Source organism: Quercus lobata, chromosome 7 (genome assembly GCF_001633185.2).
Source record: "Quercus lobata isolate SW786 chromosome 7, ValleyOak3.0 Primary Assembly, whole genome shotgun sequence".
In the NCBI taxonomy this organism is placed as follows: Eukaryota; Viridiplantae; Streptophyta; class Magnoliopsida; order Fagales; family Fagaceae; genus Quercus; species Quercus lobata.
The window spans coordinates 16993021-17008524 of NC_044910.1; positions in this window are offsets into that span (position 1 = coordinate 16993021).

The following is a 15504-nucleotide window of genomic DNA, read 5'->3' on the forward strand; positions in this document are numbered from 1 at the left end:
CCAGGTGACTTGTTTCCCCTTTCTAGCAAAGTTTCGGATGCCGCAGGTAAAGGCATACGACGGATCAAGGGACCTGCTCAACCATCTAGAGTCATGCAAAACCCTCATGCACCTGCAGGGAGTTCTAGAAGAAATCATGTGCAGAGCATTCCTTACCACACTAAAGGGGTTGGTGAGGGTGTGATTCAGCAAACTTACCCCGAACACTGTTTCCACCTTCAAAGAGTTGAGTGGAAACTTTGTTATGCATTTCATAGAGGGATAATGACATAGAAGATCCTTAGCGGCCATACTAAGCATTACGAAGTGGGAAGATGAGAGCCTAAGGTCATACGTAATCCATTTTAACAAAGAGGCCCTCCTGATTGACAAAGTCGACAACAAAGTCCTTGTCACTACCTTTACTCATGGGTTATGCTCAGGGGAGTTTCTTTTCTCCCTCTACAAAAATGACCCAAAGATGATGTTCGAAACATTGTACAAAGCCACGAAATACATGAATTTCGAAGACGCAATGATCGCCCGGGGGGACAAGCTGAGGAAGAGACAAAGACAAGATGACCCTCGTCCAAACCAAGGCAGGAAGACAGTCTGAACAAGTGACTGAAGGGACGACAAGAGTTCAAGGCCTCAGTAGGGGTGAGTGACGAATTTCACTCCTATAAATATCCCATTGGATCAAGTACTCATGTAGACAAGAGACTTCACAACATTGACCTGGCTTGATATGCTAAAGGGCGATCCAAACAAAAGACCCTGAAACAAATACTGTCGCTTCCACCAAGACCATAAGCACAATACTTCTGAATACTATGACCTCAAGCAGCAGATCGAAGCCCTCTTTAAGTATAGGGAAATTACAGCGGTTTGTTAAGGGTGGAGAAAACCCACCAAGGGACCCCAAACCCAATTGACGAGCCGAAGAAAGACCTAGAGCACTGCTTGGAGAGATAAGGATAATTGTAGGAGGAAACACTATGGCAGGATCATCCAAAAAGGCAAGGAAAACATATTTGCATATGGTGCAGAGCGTCCAAATCTCCGAACGGCCTCCTAAGCCCCGTTATCAGCTTTACAGAAGACAATGCTAGAGGACTGCACCACCCCTATGATGACGCTGTGCTTATCAGCCTATCAATTGCAGATTTTAATACTCGAAAAGTTATAGTAGATAATGGGAGCTTGGTAGATATCCTCTACTACCCTGCATTTCAACAGATGAGGATTGACAGAGAACAACTCCTACCCTCAGATGCACCGTTAGTAGGGTTTGGTGGCACCAATGTCTTCCCCGTGGGGAATATCACCTTATCGGTAACCATTGGGACGTACCCTCAGTAGCTCACTAAGGAAGTTAGTTTCCTGGTAGTTGATTACTCCTCTGCCTATAATGCCATAATTGGTCAACCTATGCTTAACGCATGGAGGGAAGTTACGACCACATACCACCTGCTAGTAAAGTTCCCAACGGAGTACAGGATAAGGGAGGCGCGAGGGGACCAGATGGCTACCTGCGAAAGTTATGTTGGCATGCTAGAAATGGATGGTCACCTACAGGCATTGAACATAGAAGAGAGGAGGGTGACTGTAGAGCCAACGGAAGTCCTAGAGGAAGTCTCCTTGGACGATAACATCCCGGGTCGAACCACTTGTATCGGTACACAAGTTGACCCTTCAATTCGCAAGGAGCTTGCCCTCTTCCTAAAGAACAATCCAGACATCTTTGCCTGGAGTCACGAGGACATGTTTGGGATCAGCCTTAATACTATGATACACAAGCTTAGCGTATACCTGTCCTTCCTCCCAATCTGGCAGAAGAAGAGGGTCTTCACCCAAGAAAGGGATATAGCCATAGCCGAAGAAGTACGCAAACTGCAAGAGGTAGATTTCATTAGCGAAGTCTACTACCCCAACTGGTTGGCCAACATGGTCATGGTCAAAAATGCAAATGGCAATTGGAGAATGTGCATGGACTTCATTGACCTAAATAAAGCATGCCAGAAGGATAGCAATCCACTCCCACGCATTGACCTCCTCGTGAACTCTACAGCTGGCCACCAGTTGCTAAGTTTCATAGACGCCTTCTCTAGGTACAATCAGATCAGATTGATGAAGTTGACCAAAAGAAGACCTCATTTGTCATAAGCCGAGGACTTTTCTGCTACAAAGTCATGCGATTTGGATTAAAGAAGGCAGTGGTGACATTCCAAAGGCTTGTGAACAAGATGTCCACTTAGCAGATTAGGCAGAATGTAGAAGTATACGTAGACGACATGCTCTTAAAAAGCACAAGAAAGGCTAGCCATTTAAACGACCTTTGGGAAACATTCGATACCCTTCACCTCTACGATATGAAGCTCAACCCTAGTAAGTGTGTGTTCGGCATGGCATCGGGGAAGTTCCTGGCCTTTATAGTGTCGCAGCATGGGGTGGAGGTTAATCCCGACAAGGTTCGAGCTATAATGGAGATGGCTTTGTCAAAGAACGTCAAAGAGGTGCAAAACTTTAATGGCAGGGTTGTAGCCCTCAATAGGTTTGTCTCCAGTGTGCTAGGGGGCATTTGAAGAACTGAAGACATACCTTATATCCCCACCATTGCTCAGTTCGTCCAAACCTTGTCAAGAGCTCTCCCTTTACTTAGTCGTATCCCCAACGGCTGTTAGCTCTGCTCTCATACAAGAGGAAGACTGAGTACAGTTACCTATTTACTACACCAACCGAGCTTCGGGAAGCTGAAGGGAGGTATCCCCTAATGGAGAAACTAGCCTTCGCACTAATCACAATTGCACGGAAGCTTAGGCCGTACTTCCAAGAACACACCATAGTGGTCCACATAAATAAGCCACCACGGAAGGCGATGAACAACCCAGAAGTAGCAGGGCAACTAGTTCTATGGGCGATAGAACTTAGTGAGTTTGACATCTAGTATCGACCCAGGGCTGCAATTAAAGCACAAACTTTAGCTGTTTTCGTTGCTGAGTTCATAACAAAAGAAGATGAGGAAGTGGAATCGATGGTATGGATGATATGGACGGATAGTTCGTCTAATAAACGGGCTGGAGGAGCTGGGATCCTACTACGATCGCTAGAAGGAGATACAGTAGAGTGTGCGATCCACCTCCAGTTCTCAATAACCAATAATGAGGCAGAATATTAAATGGTCCTTTCGAGCCTCAACATGGCTAAAGCAGTAGGAGCTATGTTAGCAATCATACATTGCGGTTTACAAGTTGTTGTCAGGCACATCAATGGTGACTATGAGGCAAAAGGGGAATGGATGAAAGAATACTTGAGCATGGTCAAAATCAAGATGAGCAAGGAATTCTCTACTAAGTTCGTGCAAGTCCCAAGGGAAGAAAATGAGCAAGTAGACCGTGTTTGTTTTTAAACCCCTTAAAACACAACCAGATTAACCTAGTTATTTAGCCAAGTAATTACTTAGTCAAATTATTAGATCTAGGTTAACACAAATATATCATATCAATGTAAAGTGTGGAAAATAAAGAACACAAAGATATGATGACTTAGGAAATCAAACCGGTAAAAACCTGGGAAGGATTTAACCTAGCTATCCTCAAGGTAAACCTGAATAAATTATGAAAGAATTGAAGTTTACACAATAGTGACTTAGACCACTAACATTCTATTGCTACCTCGAGTAGAAAATTTACTACCATGACCCCATGATAGTTTCGAGTCCACGGACTACTTCTTTCTTGGATTCCCAGTAAGTACAAGCACACCAGCTTGTGTACCTTTAAGCTTTTTGAATGCAGCAAATGAATGATCACCAAGTACTTGACATAATCTTGAATCTTGGAAACCCAAAGTATGTGTGAAGGAAAACACCTCTAGATCTCACAAAAGATTCACACATACAGCATAAGGAGCAACATCAAAAACGTGGCTAGGGTTTCCTTTTTATACCTAGGGCAAAACATAAAACCCTACACATCATATGGGCCTAGGGATGAATTGGAAATTTTGCAGAAAAAAAAAATCTGCACGAGTTTCGATCGATCGAGTCTAATTCTCGATCAATCAAGCCAGACAGAATTACACACTCAATTCTACAGTCACTCGATTCCAACTTTACATAAAAGGCCTATACTTTGAGCCAGTCTAAAACAAGACTAAACTTGTTTTGATCATGGTTTGCCAACATATAAAATGAAGTTTTAATACATTAGTTTCTAATTACTTAGAACTTAACAAACTCCCACTTTGACAATCCGTGACAAAACACAAACACAATGCTCAAAGTTACAAGGAAAACAACCCTTTACAAACAATAAAGCCCATTACAAAAAATCCAACCTAACTACTATCCATCAGTTGCAAATGTAGATAGCAGCACGACTGAATCAACCTGGATATTTCCTGAAACACTCAACAAACGCATAAACGCATGTGTGGAAAATACAAGTAAACAAAAAATAAATTCTTGATTTCACATAACACAAAATAAAGACATATATCATGAATAACTCATAAATATAAATCAATAAGCAATGTGAAACAAGAAACATATACAAAATAATGTATCTCCCCCTATCATGAATAACCCAAACAAAAATACATCAAGAGCCAAAAAAGGTAAATACACAATGAAGCACCTAGATACAATCTATAGCTCCAACATACAAAAAACTCCCCCTAACTACAAAAACCCTTTACAAATGTCCAAATGTACTCACCCATTTTGTGATGGAATGCCAAAGGGCAATCAGAATTCATCATCAAAAGGAGGTGGCGGAGGCGATCGTCTAAAATGCTCCAGATCTGCTCGCAAAGCACGGATCTCGTCAAGCAAGTTCACCAAAAGCTAACCATGAGCCGACTGAACAGTCATGAAAATCTCCAACGTACGATGAATGTAAAAAACATCTGAAGTAAATGGTGGAGGAACAGCAATAGTAGCAGGATCAACAGACGCCTCATCCCTAGGAGGAGGTATCACCTGTAGAAGTGGGAGGAGGGGCTACGACACCAGAACGCTCATCCCTAGGATGTTTAGAGCCAGTTCTCATATGAGCAGCCCTCTACCTAAGAAAGGTGGCACTTATGGGAGCTACTATGTGTATGGGCTTAGAAGCCGGAAAGTCATCTAAACCTAAAAACAACAAAATCCGATGAATGAAAACCGGATGGAAAAGAGCATGAGCATTAGAAGAACTCCTATTAACCTCATCCATAGAGTGAAGAAACAGATGAGGAAAACTGATAGGAGCATCAGTACCAAGAGCATACAAAAATACACAATGCTCCAAAGGAATGGTGTCCAGATGAGAGATAGGCTACAAAGAATGACAAGCTATCCTAAAGAAAAGATAGTGAATCTCAGTGAGCTCAGCAATAGTGATCCGAGGATCAGAACCCCACTGGATAGAAGACCCAGTTATGTACGACATAATGTCATCAAGGGGTGGAGACTCTGAATAGGGATAGACAGGGTGTTGGACCAATGGTACCCCAAGAGCATCAGCCACTACCCTAGGAGTAATGGTGTACTCTTCACCTCGTACCCAACACTTAACTTGAGTGTTGGAATCATAGATGTGGATAGAGAGGTTCAAGTAGAACTCTCTAATCAGGACAGCTGGGGGTGGATGATCAATATCCAACATTGGCAACCGGCCCCTACGCTCAAAATTAGCCCTAATGGCTAGATCAAGCTCATCTAACAAAACCTTTCTCTCAACCCAAAATTTTCTCTTAATGTTCAGCATCTCATACAACTCTTGGTTTTCACAGTCGAAAACTTATCACTCTCAAAAGAAGGCTCAAACGAAGTGGAGGCTTTCCTATTGGCTCTAGTCTTCCTAGTCATGGTGCTAGGGTAAGGACAAATACACAAGAAAAAGAACCAAAAGAAACAAAAAGAAAAACCAAGGGCAAATTGCAGGTTAGCAAAAAAAGAAAAAAGAAAAAAAAGAAATAATAATCTATATGATGCATGAACAGTATAATGTCATGATACATGCTCTAATGCAGTGAGAATAAGTTCAATTTGAGTTTAGAATCACAAAATTGGCTTGAGCATAGAGTTTATAACAAAAACCCCAAAATTTTGAAAAAACCACTTGTTCAATTTGTAATAAATTGACCAATTGATAATTACACAAGTTAGAAAACAATTTAGAATGATCAACTCAATCAACCCAACAAGCCAATTTCATCAATTAATCTCAATTTGAACAAAATCCCCAATTCGGGTATATTTAAGCCCTAGAATTTTCAATTTCTCACAAATCACCAAATAGATCAAATTAAACCATCAAGAACAGTTATTTAGCATTTTAGAACAAAAACCCATTGATCAATTTGAACAAAACAATCTTGAATCATCAAAAAACCCCAAAAATTTATAGGTTCAAAATTTCCCAAAAAATGCATGAAACTTGAAAATAAATGCAAAAGGAAGGGTAAAAGAGTCTTACCGGCCTTAGAGGAGAAAAACCTTGCAAAAGAATTGGAGGAAAACGACAAAAAATTTGATTTGAGCCTTGACTGATCGAATAGAGAGAGTGTTTGAAAACTTTTTGAAAAGTAAGTTGAACACGTGAGAATCAAGTTTTTAAAAAAAACTTTCTATACGATTTTCAATTGATCGAAAATTCTTTGATTGATCCAGTATCAATCGAGCATCGATCGAAACAAATAAAGGCTGACCAAAGATTTTAATTGCAATTTCGATTGATCGAAAAACAAATTCGATCGATCGAAATTCTAGAAAAACAAATTTTTGAAAAACAAAGCAATTTTGTGCAGAAACTCCTCAAAGCATTGAATTTTATGAATAAAATGCATGAGTATAAGATGAAATATTTTTCAACAACACAAGTTTTGAACCCAGTTTTCCCAAAATTAAGATTTTCAATCCATTCTCCTTAAATTCTCAAGCATCAAATATGTTTTGCATAAAACTCAAGGAATTTCAAACTTGGTTGGTCAAACCAAAGACACACACAATAACATGTACAAAGTTTAGCAAAGAGTAACTTGTGTAGTATGTGCAACTAGTAAAAGCTTGAGATACATGTCAGGTGATATGTGAATAGAAATCAAACACAAAGTCTACAAAATTCATCACATATAATTTGAAAGAGACTATCACCTAAAAAGTTACATCATATAACTCCCACATCTCCTAGATCATAAGCTTGCAATCATGTAAGTTTCTTGATTTGCCTCATATTGTACACACTAATTTTAATTGAGCAAAAACTTATTAAAATAGCTGGGATAATGTTCCCACCAATTTTATTTGATTGATTTAACTTTAGGTCCAATAATGTACACACCAATTTTAAGTATTTAAACCGAGGCTATACCTTATGTTCTTTTTGTGTATGTGCTACACTTTCTCGAGCACAAAATCTTACGATATGCATTAAGGTATTCATGATTGGCTAGTGAATAGTGGTGAGATGGTTATTTATGCCTTTCTCAAAAGGTTCAAGTCCGACAGTCAAAGACATGTGACTTCAAGATCAAGACAAAGTGATCAAGACATGTGCCTTTCTCAAAAGGTTCCCACACAGCATGCACTTCAATGCTTCAACTAGTAAAGTGTAATAAATAAGTTCATTCAATCAAAACAAGGTACAAAGACATGTTATGTGAAAATAAATTGACCAACCTTGTTTTCAAAAACCAAGAAGATAATACAAAAACATAATTTGCTTCATTTTTCCCTTTTTTCTCCTTTTTTTAAAAAATTTTTTTTAATAAAAAGAAAAACAAAAGCAACCTAGAATGAAATGCATGAATGTTATGCAATGCAAATCCTAGAAACAAAGAAAACAAAAACCAAAGAACAATGATCACAAATAGTAGAGCAATGAAGCACAAGAGCCATGTCCGAAAGACTCAATTTGATTGAGCTTTTTGCATCCAAAACTTTTTAGATGTACCTCGAGCATTGGAGTTATTATTCACATGAGAACAATTACCAACTCCAAGATTGGAATAAAGGTTTAGAGCCTTTACCAATGCACCAATAAGTACCATAGGATCTTATACTTGAGGCACAGGTACTTTTGGTTTGTTTGCTCGCTTAGCAGCTTGCAGCTTGTAACAGTTTGGATGAATGTGCCCAGACTTTCCACAAAAATGACAAACCCATGCAGGCTTTTCATGCAACTTGCCCTTAGGAGGGTTAGGAGCCTTAGGTTTAGACTCTTAAAGATTAACCCTAATCTTCCTAGGAGGTGTAACTTCTACAGATTTAGTCTCACTCACAGAGGATTTGACAACCTCACTCACAGGGGGTTCGAAAGAAGAAGAAGGAACAAAGTTTATGGAATGGGGTGTAGGCACAGAGATACTTTCTACAAACCTAAGCCAGTTTTGTCAAAGGGAGACTTTTGAACACTCAGGATGTGATCAAGTTTGGAGCTTGCAGACCTATCAGTTTGTTCTCTAGCAACAGATAATTCAAGTTCTAAATTCTTAACTTTATCAAGCAAAAGCATGTTCTCAGTCTTCACATTATTCAACAATTCATTAAGATCAAACAGTTTCACAAGCAAATTTTTCTTTTCAAGTTCAAGAGATGCAATTTTCTTTAAGCCTAAATCAACACTCATAGCATCTTTTGCAGCAACTTTGCAAAGTTTATTGTAGGCTTCTTGTAAATCTGCATCCTCAGAGAGTTCCCCATAAGAAGGGTTCTCCTCAACAGCAACACTTTCATCAACTGCAGCAGTAGCAGTGAAAGCAATGAAGTTTCCATCATCATCACTACTAGATTTAGTGTCTGAAACTTCATCATCACTAAGGGTTATAACCATAGTCTTACCCTTAGACCTCAAGAATGTAGGACATTCAGATTTCACATGACCATACTCTTGACACCCAAAACATTGTTGACCCATAGTATTATTAGAAGGTTGACCTACTTTTTCTTTAGGTTTTTCAGTGTTATTAACCTTAGTGGGATCATTCCTCCTAAAATTTCTAGGTTCAACAGTGTTTTTACCTCTTGCCTTTTTGTTATTATTCCTAAGAAATTTTCTAAAGTTCTTGGAAAGGTAAGCAATCTCTGTAGCAGAGAGCTCATCATCAAATCCACTCACATCAACATTATCAACAGACTTAAGAGCTATTGATTTGGATTTGCTAGTCTTAGGTAGGCCCAACTCATAGGATTGAATAGATCCTACAAGTTCATCAATAGGGATAGAGTCCACATCCTTACTTTTAGTGATGGCAGTCACTTTGGATCTAAAATCCTCAGTTAAAGATCTAAGAATTTTCCTAACAATTTTAGGTTGATCATAAATTTCACCCAGATTATATGCAGAATTAACAATATCATTAAGCTTAGCATAGAATTCATTAAAAGATTCATCATTAGACATCCTAATGCTTTCAAATCTAGTTGTTAATTGCTGCAACTTATTAATCTTAACTGCCTTTGTACTTTCATGCACAGTCTGGAGGATATTCCAAGCAGTATGAGCAACCTCAACATTAGAGATTCTCTTAAATTTCTCCATAGAAATAACATTAAAGATAGCATTCATAGCTTTGCTATTGAACACGACTGCTTCTTTTTGAGAAGTTTGCCACTCATTAACAAGAGTAGTGGGCTTCTCCCATCCGTATTCAACGGAGTTTCAGACTCTCCCATCAATAAACTTCAGGAATGCTTTCATCTTTACTTTCCAATAAGCATAGTTATTCTCATCAAAGTGAGGTGCAATAACAAGAAAGTGTCCATGTTCCATGACAACTAGGGTCAAGAATCAACTCAAAGATCAAAGGATCTACAACAAGAGAGCAACCCGCTCTGATACCACTTGTTTGTTTTTAGACGCCTTAAAATACAACCAGATTAACCTAGTTATTTAGCCAAGTGATTACTTAGTCAAATTATCAGATCTAGGTTAACACAAATATATCATATCAATGTAAAGTGCTGAAAATAAAGAATACAAAGATATAATGACCCAGGAAACTAAACCAGTGAAAACCTCGGGAGGATTTAACCTAACTATCCTCAAGGTAAAACTGAATCCACTATGAAAGAATTGAAGTTTACACAATACCGACTTGGACCACTAACATCCTATTGCTACCTCAAGTAGGAAACTTACTACCACGACCCCATGATAGCACCGAGTCCACAGACTACTTCTTTCTTGGATTCCCAGCAAGTACAAGCACACTAGCTTGGGTATCTTTAAGCTTTTTGAATGCGGCAACTAAATAATCACCAAGTTCTTGACATAATCTTGAATCTTGGAAACCCTAAGTATGTGTGAAGGCAAACACTTCTAGATTTCACAAAAGATTCACACACACAGCATAAGGAGCAACATAAAAAACGTGGTTAGGGTTTCCCTTTTATACTTAGGGTAGAACATAAAACCCTACACGTCATAGGGGCTTAAGGTTGAATTGGAAATTCTGCAGAAAAAACAATCTGCACGACTTTCGATCGATCGAGTCTAATTCTCGATCAATCGAGCCAGACAGAATTGCACACTCAATTCTGGAGTAACTCGATTCCAACTTTACATAAAAGGCCTATACTTTGAGCTAGTCTAAAACAAGACTAAACTTTTTTTGATCATGGTTTGCCAACATACAAAATGAAGTTCTAATACATTAGTTTCTAATTACTTAGAACTTAATAGATCGTTTGGCCAAAGCTGCATCTGCAGAGTATACATACGTCACTAATGAGGTTCTATCCTTTGGCTAGAGGTATAGGTTATCCCCCTAGGGACTGACTGGATGAGGCCAATCGTATCCTACCTCAAGAATGCGACATTGCCAGAAGACTGCAATGCTTCTCGTAGACTAAAGGTATAGTCGTCACGTTTCTTAATGATTGGGGATGTCCTTTACAAAAGGGGTTTCTCCCGTCCATATCTTAGGTGCCTAACCCTAGCAAAGCAGACTATGTCATGAAGGAAGTACACGAAGGGGTATACGGGAACCACTCAGGGGCACGCTCACTAGTATACAAGTTGATATGAGCTGGATACTACTGGCCTACTATGCAAAAGGACGCTTAGTCCTATATAAAGGAGTGTAACAAGTGCCAACGCTTCAGCAACGTCATACGACAGCCAACAAAGGAACTTACACCAATGAGCACCCCTTGGCCATTTGCCCAATGGGGATTGGACATAGTATGACTCTTCCCCATTGCCTTATGGCATCTCAAGTTTCTCATTGTAGGGATTGACTACTTCACCAAATGAGTTGAGGCTGAACCATTGGCCATTATCACAGGAAAAAATGTCCAAAGCTTCGTCTGGAAAAGCATCATTTGCCTCCTTGGAATCCCTAGGGTCTTCATCTCTGATAATGGAAAGCAATTCAACAGTGATGCATTTAGGGATTTCTGCCAACAGTTGGGGATCAAGAACCACTACTCCTCCCCCGCTCACCCCCAAGCCAACAGACAAGTTAAAATCACAAACTGATCCCTGCTTAAGATGATCAAGACTCGACTTGAGGGGGCAAAGGGTATATGGCCAGATGAACTACCTGATGTTTTGTAGGCGTGTAGGATGACAACTCACACACTTATAAGGGAGACACATTTTCGCCTTGCATACGGACACAAAGCCATCATCCCAACAGAAGTGGGATTGACTAGCTATCTAGTATCCTACCATGATGGAGGAAGGAATGAATAAGGGATGCACCTGCAATTAGATCTTCTTGACAAAGTCAGAGCAACGACAAAACAGAGGATGACTCATCATTTTAAGGTCAGAGACCTGGTCCTTAGAAAGATGACCACGGCCACCTGAAATCCCTCACAGGGTAAGCTGGGCCCCAATCCTCAATTGGGAGGGACCTTACAAGATCGTCGATTGCCATAAGAAGGGGACTTACTACTTGGAAACCCTCGACAGGCAGATACTCCATCACCTATGGAACATCGAGCACTTGAGGACGTACTACCAGGAGTAGTTAGATGCAGCTTATTTTATCGCTTTCTTTTTGTTTTTCCATTTTTATATCAAAATTGAATATCGAAAGATGTTAAGACTCTGAGGATGTTAAGTTTCTTTTTAGCTTTTTCTATTGTTATTAATAAGACTTGGATGCATTATTAGAAACGTTGCTCTACTCTCTACCTTTCAGTGGACCATGTAAACCATACTAAGTCCTACGTACGGGGTAGACAGACGGGGTGGATGGACGACCAAGGATACCAATAGGTACCTGGTCTTGGAAATTTTACAAAGTCCTACTTATGGGGCGGACGGAAGACCAAGGATATCGACAGGTACCTGGTTTTGAAAATTTTACTAAGTCCTACCTATAGGATGGACGGATGACCAAGGATATCGACAGGTACATGGTCTTAGAAATTCTTACCAAATCCTAGATATGGGGAGGACGGACGACCTAGGATACCGACGGGTACCTGGTCTTAGAAATTTTACTAAGTCCTACCTACAAGGCGAACGAATGACCTAGGATACCAACGGGTAGCTAGTCTTGGAAATTTTACTAAGTCCTAACTATGGGATGGACTGACAACCAAGGTTGCCAATGAGCACCTAGTCTCAAAAATTGTACTAAGTTCAAGCTACGGGGTGGACGGACGACTAGGGAAATTGATGGGTACCCATGCAAGGCCTTGCCTATGAGGTAGACGGGTAAAACCAAATATCAACGACACTAGTATGATGAGGTCATATAAACAAGTATAGTAAAAATAAAAATGAAAGTATAGGCAACGGTTAAAAGTAGTGGGCAAACACCCAGAAAGGGAAATATTCTTACATAACATAAAAATAAAAGTATTTACATAAAACCCGACGGAAAGGGCAAACGCTATTGACTTACAAAGAAAGCTAATGGAATAAAAGAAAAAGTAGAACTTATAAGAAGAAAAGATTCAAGACGGGGGGGGGGGGGAACTTAAGAAGCAGTTGAGTCCATAGGAGACGGGGTAAGCAGCTTCCACCTACTTCAAACAATCATCGAACCCAACACCATAGTAGACGCCGCACACGTCAAAGAAGGATTGGGAGACACATAACTCCACCACAACGTTTGCCTTGGCCTTCTCCATCTGCTCGCGAAATGCAGTCAGCTCCACCACTAGATTGGTCTTCGCCTTTTCTGCCTTTTCATGCTGATGGGTCTCCTCTGTAAGCATCGTTGTTTTGGATGTTAACTCCTTGTTAAGGGTGTGGACGGCCTCCGAATATTATGCTCGCTCCTTTTTCTCTATCTCTTGACGCTTGTGGAATTGACAGATGACCCCCTCGTTGGCCACACATCTGTCCTGGAGGGCCCTCATCCGCACCAACACCTAAAATAGAAAAGAACGACGGAGGTTAGGATGAATACATGAAAATTATCAAACTGAAAACGACGGGTACGTACCCTTGACAAATCATAAAGGCTTGAAGCTCCTATGTCTTTAGTAGCATGCTTACCACAGGGGTATAGATCTGTCTCCTTGATGATCGAATTGACCATCTCTGCAGCATAGTCTTTATGGGTAACAAGCCTTTAGACTGGGTGGTGATGACTGGGCCCTTGCCTATCATCAAACCCTTACCAACCCCATGGCATATAGGTGAAGCGGATTTCTGTTACTGATCCCCCACGGATGGGCTCGTCCCCTTCTTGGGCAGACGGTCGTCCTTGGCATCATTTTTCTCTTTAGGGCAACCTTAGGGACCACCTCAGGTGTTGACCCCACAGCCTCCCCCTGTTGCTTGCGTGCTGTAGCTGACTTCCTTATCAATGCCCTCTACCTGCCTATATCCATCTTTGGAAAAAGTGACAAGATGAATTAGAAAATGGATGGATAGATATAACAAAGTTACAGACAGACAGTGGGACTTACAACGTCGTGAGGAGGCATGTAGTCGTTGGGCTATGGGCATTAGCTTGGGACTTTCGTAGAATGCATAGAGGGTGTCAAGAGTGACCAAGTTCTTCTAATTCCGTTGTTCCAAGGGGATCTCCTAGACCTTCCTGAGGAAGTTCTCCTGCTCGTCAGTTATTTCAGGATGAACTTGTGTTGAAAAAAAGAAAGCAAAGTGTTAGATACATGATGAAATTGACGAGGCAATAGGGAAAGGACACCAACTACTCACCAGACTCTTTAACAATTCCACATGTATTATCAAACCCGTCAGGCATGCCAACCCACTCCAAAGGCCTACATACCCACTCCGTTCCTTTAACAAAAAAAAATTATGTTGGAATTTGGCATGTCAGATACTAATTTGAGCGATGACTTCCTAGCAAAGAAGTGGTAGATGCCCTTTGATGAGGAAATTTGTTAGGGTTTGTAACAATAACAGAACTCGTCAAATGTAAGCCGACGATTCCTTTCGCTCAATTGACCCTATATACCTCGGCACCTATAAAAATCCTCCGGTTGTTTGGGGTAATCTAGTTGATGGACAAGCCGAGATAGTTGGCAAGTTGACGGTGTAGCTTTGTCAATGGCAAGCTCAACCTAGCAGTGAACAAAGCATCATACATGCCCATGTTTGCCATCTTCCCTGAGTAACACTTCTCAAACTTCTCTGGTAGATGGAGGGGAATGTTGTCTAGGATTTAATGACGGTCACAGAGGGTGTTAAAAACCTTAAGAGACATAGTCGGGTAAAAATTGTTCACCGTCCATATACTCGGTAGAATGAAAGGTCTAGTGCTGCTACTGTCTACCTGGCCTACCGATCCGTCATTATCCTCTTCGCTCCCTTCATCACTCTCATCTTCTTCTTCATCGTGTCCTCCTTCCTCCTCCTTGTCTCCTTCCTCCCCCTCGTCACCTCCTTCTCGCTCATCCTCCTCATAGCCCTCTTCCCCCTCAACAGGAGAATGAGCGGACGGTTCCCTTGCTGGGGACTAGGTTAAATCCTTCTCAAGCTCACACCCTCACAGATAGACATTGTTATAGCCCCCACCCTCACGAATTGATGATGACTGTTCACTCGTCGCTTCTCTACCACTTGACATCTATTAACCTATAAGTGACGGAGGTATTCTAAGAACCTATCTGACTGTTCTCTAAACAAGCGATGACAAACGGGAAAATAAATAAAAATAAAGTACAAGAAGAAGAAAATTATGATATAACGGTTGTACGGGGTGACGGTTGTACGAAGTGACGGTTGCTAAAAAATGACGGTGTGATGCGGTAACTCTGATCTCCAAAGCTCTTAAGTAGCAGACAGTGAAATAAAAAAAATGACTAGAGAACAAGGAACTATTTATAGAGCAAAGGGGCACATTATACAAAGCGACACTTTTGATTAGAAACTAGGCCAACCAGCAAATGCCACGTGTCGCCTAGCATTTAAACTTAGGGCCACCTACACCATTTAATGACACTGTCTCCAATAAAACACCTAATTAATGGTCATAAATACTCGTGTACTCTGTGACTCGTCAGCCAAAACTGACGGTACCACAGAGTAGGGGGCAGTTCATAGGGTTATTTTAGACAGAGATTTAATACCCCTAGACACATCATGAAAGGAAGCCAACGGTGCT